A 10,579-nucleotide genomic window follows, 5' to 3' on the forward strand; every position below is an offset into this window, starting at 1 on the left:
TCAGTTTCAGCCCCTCTAATTTGAAAATCTCGCAATTTGGGCTTTATTGGGCCGAAAAGTTCATTTTTGGCCCATTATGCTTAAAAATTAAAATTTAAACCTTCCAAAGAGTAAATTTCTGGAAAATCCATTCTTGAAACTGTTTTGACTCATATCATCCCTCAGAATTTGTATTTTGACATTTTGGGCCCTTTAGTTTCATATTTTTAGCATTTTGAGTCCAAAAATGGGTTTTAAACCCAATGATGTTCATAATAATCAACTTGGTTATTTTTCTAGACATGATTTGTGTGAAATAACATAGTTTATACTTATTTCATGCAACTTAATGTAGATCTTGATCTTAAGGTATTTTTTTGACTAGATCTAACACCACAATCACATAAGAGCATAAATATAAGCATAGAAATCACACCAAACATACATATACTCATAGATTTACACATTTGCTTGAATTGTCCCCCACAAAACTCATAAAAACCGAAAAATAGGGGGTATAAAGCTCACCTTTGGGTGTGGTTTCGGTTTTGGAGAAGAGATGGAAAGAAATGAGGTGATTTTTGGCCCTAGCAACCTTTCCTTGAAGATCTCGAGTTTAGGAGCTTCTAAGGTGCAAGATCACAAGATTGAATGAATTTAGAAGAGATTTTTATGAAGTGAAGGGAGTTAGATCATAAGTTAGCCATTAACTTACCATAGATGATGAATAACTTTATGAAGATCCTTAAGCTTCTAGCCAAATTTTCAAGATCTTGGATGGAGAGAGTGGGTGATTCTTGAGTAATTTAGAGAGTGTTTTTGTGAGGTGTGTGTGTGTGTGTGTGCTCTCGGCCGAAACAAGAAGGGAGGGGAGAAGTGAGAAGCTTGACAAGATTGTTGCATGGAGATATGTGTTTTGCATGGAAACCCTAAGGACAAAAATGAGGTGTCATGAAATAAGTCAACCGTTCCTTTTCTTTTGGGCTTGTCTTGGGCCCATATTAGAGTTTGGTTGAATGATTGTTGGCCTTATAAAATATAAGTGTGATTTTTACGCTTTATTAGGCTAGATTAGGTTAATTATGGTCCATAGTAGTTCATATAATTGATTTATTTCATTCTAGGCCCAATATGGCCCAAAATGTTGGAATAAATGAAAGTGGGTCCAATTAGAGCCCATTTAAAGGTTCTAAGCCCATGATAGTCAAATTGGAAGCTTATTGGTCCTTTGAGTCCAATAAGGAAGTCCTAGTCCAAAATGGACCTAAACAAGAACTTCTAGGGTTTCCAATTGCTTGTTGACTATTTGTAATACTTGTATGGTGTATTTGATTGAAAATTTTGATGTCATAGAGTAAGCATCATACATGCTCTTAAGTTTTTGATTCTACATTTTACTTGAGTGTAATGATTACAAGACACAAAATTTCTAGTTGTGACAGTAACGTAACAAATGAATACATAGTAAAGAAAGCAATACAACCGTCATATATATAATTAAAAGTGTACATTGTTAAAAGGTACATGTTCAAAATCAATTACAATATGATGCCAAAATATGAATTTAAACTGGCACCGCAACGTCCCTTCTTCAAAAGATGTTTGTTACCTGTAATTACTGAATCCCTGGGACATACAAGTGGTTTTGAAAGAGTAGATCAGCATTTAAGCTAGTGAGTTTCATAAGTAATAAATGACAACGTTTGTATGAAATGAAATGTTTTGTTTTTGTTTGTTTGTTCCTAGAAAATCCCATATTTTCTTCTAGCATAAATGTAGCCTTCTATCAAGACCAATGTTTGTTTCTAGAAAATGTATGTACGTATAAAATTGCCAATACGTCTGAAAAACCCCATAAATCAATGTATTTTAATACCCCATGTGAGTTTTATAACCATGTTATTGACTAGAAATCCCTATACTCAACATTCTTCAGGCATTGGAATATTTTGACGTTTGTCACCCCAAATGGTATATTGTAGCTAACAGTCAGGGCGCGGGGTTGTCAAGCCCGTATAAATCTATACACAAACACCATGCTCCCCCTCCAAGGGATTCTGGTATATAATACAGGACTTGAAATGTGTACTCGAACGTACGTGAAGTTAATGTCTCACAAAAGTTAGTATAAAAACAGATTTACGTGTAAAAATGTTTGTTTGTTCTTGTATGTGAAAGTGACTTCTTGAAAATAGTGTTTCTAGTATGTAAAAGTTCGTGATGTTCTCATAAAACTATACCTATTATAGTTTTCTAAAAGCGTGTCTCATTTGTATGGTAAGGCCTTGTCAAATGCTCACTTGTAATAAAAGTATAATTTTTATAGTGCCTAAGATGGACACATATACATACAGTATAAGCAGAGTGTTTGATTTATACATAAATAACAACATTTTTCATTTCAAAAGATATGATGTTATCGTGATATGTTTTGCATATGAATGTTTCCCTAAAATAGTTATAAATCACATATGATTCCGTTGATAAAAAGTGTATAATGAAACTTTATATAACACACGATAATAATCGTGTGTTTTACTTGTATTTCCCCCCTTAAAAGCATATAAAAAATTTATAAGACATTTAAAAGTGTGGATTATAAGGGTATGAACTCACTTGATAGATCAAAAAATGTGAGATGAAAACCGAGCAGAATTTCGACTCGAGAAAGCGGATTTTCTTGGGAATCTTGGGAGCACAAACGACCTTCAGGACTTGAGCAAGGAAACCGGGGCTTCGGCCTGGTGACTTCTCCTTCGGATAATACCAAGATTAAATAATAAAAATTATATTTTATTTATTTAATAAACTTCAAAAATTCATATCTTCTTCATACGAACTCCGTTTTCGACATTCTTTATATCCACGCGTAGGTGAGACTACGCTCTACAACTTTCGTTTAGATTTCGTCGACAAATTTTGAAATTGTTTATATTATTTATTTTTAAAAGGTCGCGGTAAGAAAATTTCGTTAGAAATTCATAACTTCATTATCTGACGTCTATTTTTGCCAGAATTTTTACCGTTGCAAAACCATTGTCGAGACCTTCGATTCTCATTTAGGTCATTCCGGACAAAAGTCGCTCGATCTCTGTTTCGAGTTTTTAGCTATCTGTCGCTAAGCCGAACTTGGAAAAATCATAACTTCTTTATACGAAGTCAGATTTGGTCGTTCTTTTTACGTACGATCATGGTTTAATGTCATCTAACATAGTAGGTAATTAATTTGAGATTTTTGAACATTTTATTTTCGAAGTTAATTTCATTATTTCAAAAGTGGTTATAATACTTGACTTTTTAGGTCATTACATAGAGTTGAAATATCGGGTTGTCACAATAGGGAATCCTCAAGATGGTGTGTTGACAAGAGCTCAGATTTGTGCCAAAAACGAGGTACTTAATGCGAATCAAGAATTGTGTATGTTTAATGTTTTTGTTTCGAAAATAGTGCCAAAAATAGTAAAGAATGCAATGGAACACTCAGAATGGGTTGTTGCCATGCAATCCGAACTGACTGAATTTGAATGAAATAAGGTTTGGAGACTTATTCCTAAACCTTCCGATGTTTCGATTGTCGGGTTAAAATGGATTTTTAAAAATAAAACCGACAAAGATGGCAATATTATTCAGAACAAGGCCAGGCTTGTAGTAAAAGGATATTCGCCACAAGAAGGAATTGACTATGAAGAAACCTTCGCCCCTGTCGCAAGACTCGAGGCAGTTCGCATATTTTTAGCCTATGTAGCTCACAAAAATTTCGATGTTTATCAAATGGACGTTAAGTGTGCATTCTTGAATGGAGAGCTAGAAGAAACTGTCTATGTCGAACAACCACCGGGCTTCGTAAGTAAGGAACATCCTGATCATGTCTACATTCTAGACAAAGCAATTTATGGGTTAAAACAAGCACCAAGAGCATGGTATGCAACTCATACCAATTTCTTGAAACTGTCAAAATTGATGCAAGGATGAGTTGATCCCACACTATTTCGAAAGAAAGTGGGTAATCATCTAATGCTTGTTCAAATCTATGTTGACGATATTATTTTTGGCTCAATTGACCCTGAATTGTCTATTGAATTCGAAAATCTTATGACAAGTCCATTCGAAATTAGCATGATGGAAACAATAAATAATTTTCTTGGTTTGAATATAAGACAGATTAAGGATGGAATTTTTATCAATCAAGAAAAATACACAAAGAATCTGCTCGAGAAGTTTGGAACGACGAACAGTGCAAAGCTCAGAGTGCCAATGGTAGTGGTAACAAGACTAACTCCTTCGTTAGATGCTCCTGCTGTTGATCTAACACTTTATCGAAGCGTGATAGGGTCTTTATTGTACTTAACTACAAGTAGGCGTGATATTATGTTTTCAGTGTGTAATTGTGCCAGGTATCAAGCAAATCCCAGAGAGCCTCACTTAACTGCAGTGAAAAACATTTTTCGCTATCTTAAGGGGACAATTTAGTTAGGTCTCTGGTATCCTTCGACTTCGAGATTTTTCATTCAAGCTTTTTCGGATGCTGGCTTAGGGGGATGCACTTTAGATCGAAAGAGTACAAGTGGTGGATGTCAACTTTTGGATGGGAAGCTGGTGAGTTGGCAATCAAAGAAGCAAACCTGTGTTGCTATCTCCACTGCTGGAGCAGAATATATTTCAGGTGCTGCATGTACTTCTCAAATTATTTGGATCCAAAGTCAACTTCGTGATTATGCTATAAATATGAAAAAGATTCCCTTGTACTGTGAATCTCAAAGTGCAATTTGCATTTGTCACAATCATGTACAACACTCAAATACAAAACACATTGCTCTTCGATGTCACTTTATCAAAGATCATGTAGAGGGAGGGAGTATTGAAGTACATTTTGTTAAGACCACTGTCCAACTTGCTGATATTTTTACTAAAGCTCTTGATGAAAAATCATTCATGAGAATTTTAGCAGGTTTAGGAATGCTCGATGCGAATTCAGTACCAAATAATATCACTCAAGGATGAAAGAAGTTTGTCAAGTAAAGAAACGTTCATTCAGCGGATCTGAGTTGGAATCATTCAGAAGTTACTATGCGTTAAGAGGCTTCGCTATGCTTCGCATTCGCATTTTGGGTAACTTGAGTGAATTTTTCCTTTTTAAAGCATTGAGAAAACACGAAAAACCAAAAATATTTTCATTTGTTTGTAGTTAGATTTTCCTTTGCTTTGTATTTCATTTTCTAAAAATATAAAATTCCAAAAATATTTTCTTAAATTTGTTTTATTTTCTTAAATTTTGTTTTGAAAAATATAAAATCACAAAAATATTTTTGTTTCTTTTCAAAAATACAAAAATACAAAAAGATTTTTGTTCTTTTAATTTTGATCTTTTAGATTTGTGTTTTTCAGTACTAGTGGGAGCAAAATTCGAAGAGGACATGCTTAGGTTTCTATGGGAAGGTATCATTTCTTTGAACTATATACTAGTTAGGGTGTCCCTAGAAGCATGCTGCTGCATGTCGACCCAAGCCTCAAATGACTCTATGTGTATCAAATGAAAGCCTTAATGAAATTTTCATACGAAAGTTTCTTCCCAATTAGGCTAACATTCGCATAAGTCTAACGAGCTACCTTACCCTTCTCACATGAGTGAAGAGTATTCTGTTTGGTCTAAAAATAACAGAGGTACATTCGATCTTACAGCCAATCATTTTCATCACAAAATTTCTTAACACGTAGCACACACAAAGACACCATAAGGTCACTTGATCCAACCAATCGTGATTTAGACATGTCATCAATCTGTGTTAATGATCTTATTTCATGAGTCTGTGAAGTAAGTAAAACCCAAGATCTTCACACATTAAGGAATTGACGGGGAACCATTTTCTAGAATTATACGAAACATTTGTTTCGGTACCTGGTATTTCATATACTCCAAATCATATTCATTTGTATGAGTGATCCTGAACAAATGTTTGAAGCCCACGATGTTTGTTCCCCAACAGGATCCAACACTTAATTTTTTTATGAATATGATTTCCATGTGAGTATATATCTGAATCCAATGTCACTTTTCAAAATAATCCAAAGGAATCTTGTCCCTGATCAAAACGATCAAACAAGTAATTTTGGTTACAATTACTCACCTTATGTTTAGGATGATATGTAACGAAATTCGCATAACCACCAAATTAAGCCTATAAAAGAAGCCCGTTGATACTTCTCTACCGGTAGTCAATTGTATATCACGGGAAAACACGAAAGCAGTTGCTTACCTCTTTTGGTAATTAATGAAGTAACCTTTGCCCGGGTTTTCACTGGTTTGTGTCAACAAAATTTGATATCACAGAATCCCAAATTTTTCTTAAAATTGCTTCTTATCTTATTCGTTTGAATCACATGCACTCACGAAATCCTTGAGGTTCTAAGTACTACCAACTTAGGCTGACGATTTCACAAGTCTGGCATACGACTTCATTTAACACCCCATAAACGAAAGAGCCTAACCTCAAAAACGAAGGGTTCATTTTTTTTGACAGCTGAACTTGCGAAGGGTTTAAAGTAACCGTTGGCCCTAGTTTCAAGGCATTTAATAGGGCATGATCATTACAATGGCTAGTTATTACGAGTTTTCAGGAACACGTACCCTAGTCTATAATTCATCAACGGTTCAACCTTGGGGCAATATATAAAAAGGAAAATTTTCACTATAATCTTTATGCGTTTCATAACTCTCAGACGAACAAAAACCCTAGAATTCTTCTCTAAAGTTATTCCCAATTTTCAAAAATGGCAGGCAATCAATCCAACACTGAAGAAATTTTCTCACAACCTCTGATGAAAATCCAAAGTACAAATTATCAGGTTGACGTTGTTGTGTCGACGTATCCAGAGGAGTTGAAGATGTTAATTGTTGCTCTGAAACGATCACCTTTTGCCAGGATGATGTTTAACTCTTTTTCTGTTCCGATGACCTGGTTATCAATGGCGGCTTCCACAGCTTCATACAACAAAGCAACAAATATCATCAGTTTCAATTTGGTGAATGATAGAAGGATTCGATTGACAAAGTCAATGTTCATCAGATACTTGGAGATTCCTAACTCAACACCATTCTTCAAACCTCACAATGCACAGATTGTTCATATGTTAAATGAGATGGGGCATCAACCACCGTTGGACATAATAAGTGATTTCAGAAAGTCAGGCTTGCCATGTATGTGGAATTTTCTCTTTGAAATTTTCCTAGGTGTTTAACAGGTCGAAGTGTAGGTCTTGACAGAGGCAGGATGAAAGTATATTCTATGGTCATGGGGTTATACTACGATCTAAGTGTCGATTATGGGACTCAATTATGGAAGGAATTTATTAAGAGCCTTGAAAATACAACTGTAGAAAAGGGGATTTCGTGTGCTCGTTATTGGAGCTTGATTCTTCAAAAAATTTATGAAAAAGCAGGCATTCAAGTTCCTGAAGGTGCAGAGGTTGCAGAATTTACCAAGTACCAATGCCCTAAGGTAGTGGAGGATGATGAAAATATCTTTACGAACATTGCGAGAATTCCTGATACAATGCTTCGCAAAGTACAATCTTCTCATAAAGTGCTCGTAAGATATATGAAGACTATCAATCCAGATGTTCAAACTAGAGTTTTGTTAAATGTTGAAGGTGAGTCTTCCAAGCAACCAATGAAGTCAAAGAATGAGGAACAAACAAAGACTGAATTACCTAAGTGTACAGTAGGGGAAGATATTCAGAAGGAGGTTGGATCTGACAAGCCTATGAAGGAGATTATACCTTCAAAATCAGGAGTTTTAAAGAAGCTTCGGAAAATGTCTCACAAGCGGACTTCCTCGGATGATTCTCCAACCATTCGCAAAACTCAAGTGAGTAGTAAGGGAATTGTTATCAGAGAAATCCCTGCACCTACTTCTCCAATGTCCAAGAAAAAGCGAGCTCATGATGTTGCGAAACACATTACTGGGAAATTGTATAAGAAAAGGACGCTTGTTGTTCGTGATGGATCTTCAGAAGATGAAGTTGTTCCTGAAACTCCTATTATTTTGACTTCATCAATGGTAGCAACTTCACTTATGTCACACCCCAAAACCACGAACGGCGGAAACATTCAGGGGTGGAGGACGTCATGTACAGTATCACAACAGTGTAATATAATAAACAAGCAACAACATCATCCATTGCATTATAAGTAGAGTTTTAATACATGGGTGTTCTTTCATAATGTACGACAAGAAAATAAATAATCAAAATAAGGCGATTCTTGTTTGTGCTCCATCTTCTAAAAAACATGGCCATCACACCTGTCTAACTGATGACCTGAGAATACAAGTTATTTTGAAAACGAGTATCAGCTTAAAGCTGGTGAATTCATAAGTATTTATGTGTTATTGTCCTGTTTTGGAATGTTGTTAAGAATGTCGTATAAATCCTTAAATAGAACAGTTGGTATAAGTATGAAATGTGGTCTTCAACCAAGACCCGAATGTTTTGTTATGACAAAGTATAATGATAGGTTTTTCCTTCTATTGACTAGTACTAAGAGTACTTAGTCTAACTCATCGTTTATGTGAATATATCACAAAATAAAGTAAAATAGGAAAATGATATGATAGTCTTCTACCAAGACCTAAACGTTTTGTAAGTAAAATGATAGTTTTTCCTTTCTATCGACTAGTACTAAGAGTACTTAGTCTAACTCATCGTTTATGTGAAAGTATCACAAAATAAAGTAAACAGGAAAAAGTATAATCATGTAAGTGTTAGCCGGAGGTACTAGTGCTAACAAGTACTTAGTCTAACTACTCGTTTATGTGAAGATATCACAAAATAAAGTAATAGGAAATATGTAATAATGTAAGTGTTAGCCGGAGGTACTGGTGCTAACAAGTACTTAGTCTAACTACTCGTTTATGTGAAGATATCACAAAATAAAGTAATAGGAAATATGTAATAATGTAAGTGTTAGCCGGAGGTACTGGTGCTAACAAGTACTTAGTCTAACTACTCGTTTATGTGAAGATATCACAAAATAAAGTAATAACAACCTAATGAACATCCGAAGATTGTCCAATTAGCCTCTGTAGCGAACAGTAGGTTCCAGGAATGGTTAGTCCCGTAATTGGCCCCTAATAATAGTAATAACAACCTAATGAGCATCCAAAGATTGTCCAATTAGCCTCTGTAGCGAACAGTAGGTTCCAGGAATGGTTAGTCCCGTAATTGACTACCGTTGACCAGGGATAGGCAGGACGATTTACTGAAGGTACTAATAATTCATCCTAAAGAACCGAGGTTTAAGTATTCATATAAGTATACATAGGTAATTGTATCTACGTAAAGTTATTCATGTAATCTGTTCATGTAAGAATATGTAAAGGTACTCATGTATCAGGTAATGTACTCGTAAAGACTCATCAATGAACTGACTCTTGTGTGATTCCTTGTAATAGGAATAATGTTTGATATTTCTAACTATCCCTATGATAATTAACTGGAAAGTAATTGGTTGTTCAAGTAGATTTATGCACCCTCGATACACCAGGGTGTGGGAAACTGAACGAAGGATGGAAACTATAACATCAGTACATATATAAGAACATATGCATATAAGTGTAGTTTTGTTCAAGAAGGTAAAATTAATGGTTTTGCAAGATATCTAGGAGTTTTGAACAATAATTAAGAGTGATTTGATGTCATATTAATAAACATTTCAAAACTAATACTTTTGTTATCAAGGTATTTTAAGATAGAAAACGATTTCATGTGTCACCTTTTGAAATATGTGAAATCTAATGAGTGAAAACACAGTTATAAAATACATAGGATTGATTTAATAACATACTGTTTTCTACTTGTATTCCCCTCCATTTAAAGCATTTAAAATCATTTAAAACATTGATTAAGGGGTATGAACTCACCTGTAGTTTGTGATTGGGATGAACTGAATGGTATTGGATGGCTAGGTGTCAAGCGAGAACTTGTATACACACTATGATCCTAATGAACATATAATCACACATATGTGCACTCAATTAGACTCAAATCACTAATTGATAATGTTAAGACATCCTAGACATAATAAACACGTTATATAAGTGTTTTAAACCTTAAGGATTGCATCTAAGCTATTGTGGGACAAGGTACTTGTGTTTAGGGTTCCAAAGGACCCCATATATGAGTTTACTCCTCATATACTAACACACATGGAGTTTACAATTGTAAACTCTTGAGTTTACGGCCGTGGGGTATTTGTGTGTTTTGAAGTCCCAAATGATTTCTAGAATTATTCCAACTTGGTGGTTCCATCCTTGAAGGGGTTTCAGGCATAGAAACACTCCATTTGAGAGTTTACGTCCCCAAGGCCATTTCCCTTGGAGTTTACGGCTGTAAACTCCCTTGGGGTGTTGTTTTTGTTGTTTTCAAGCCTCATGCATTTGAAGGATAGGTTCTAGACATTTGTTTAAAGCAATTGGGGACCCTAGGCACACTTTGGTGCCCTTGTTGGGTGTTTACGGCCTAGGAGCATTACCAAGGCCGTAAACTCACTTCAAGAGGTGATTTTGATGCTTTCAAGTCTCTTGCACATGTGTTATAGGTTCTA

This window comes from Lactuca serriola, chromosome 6, assembly GCF_051521515.1.
Source record: "Lactuca serriola cultivar US96UC23 chromosome 6, Lser_US96UC23_V15, whole genome shotgun sequence".
Lineage (NCBI taxonomy): Eukaryota > Viridiplantae > Streptophyta > Magnoliopsida > Asterales > Asteraceae > Lactuca > Lactuca serriola.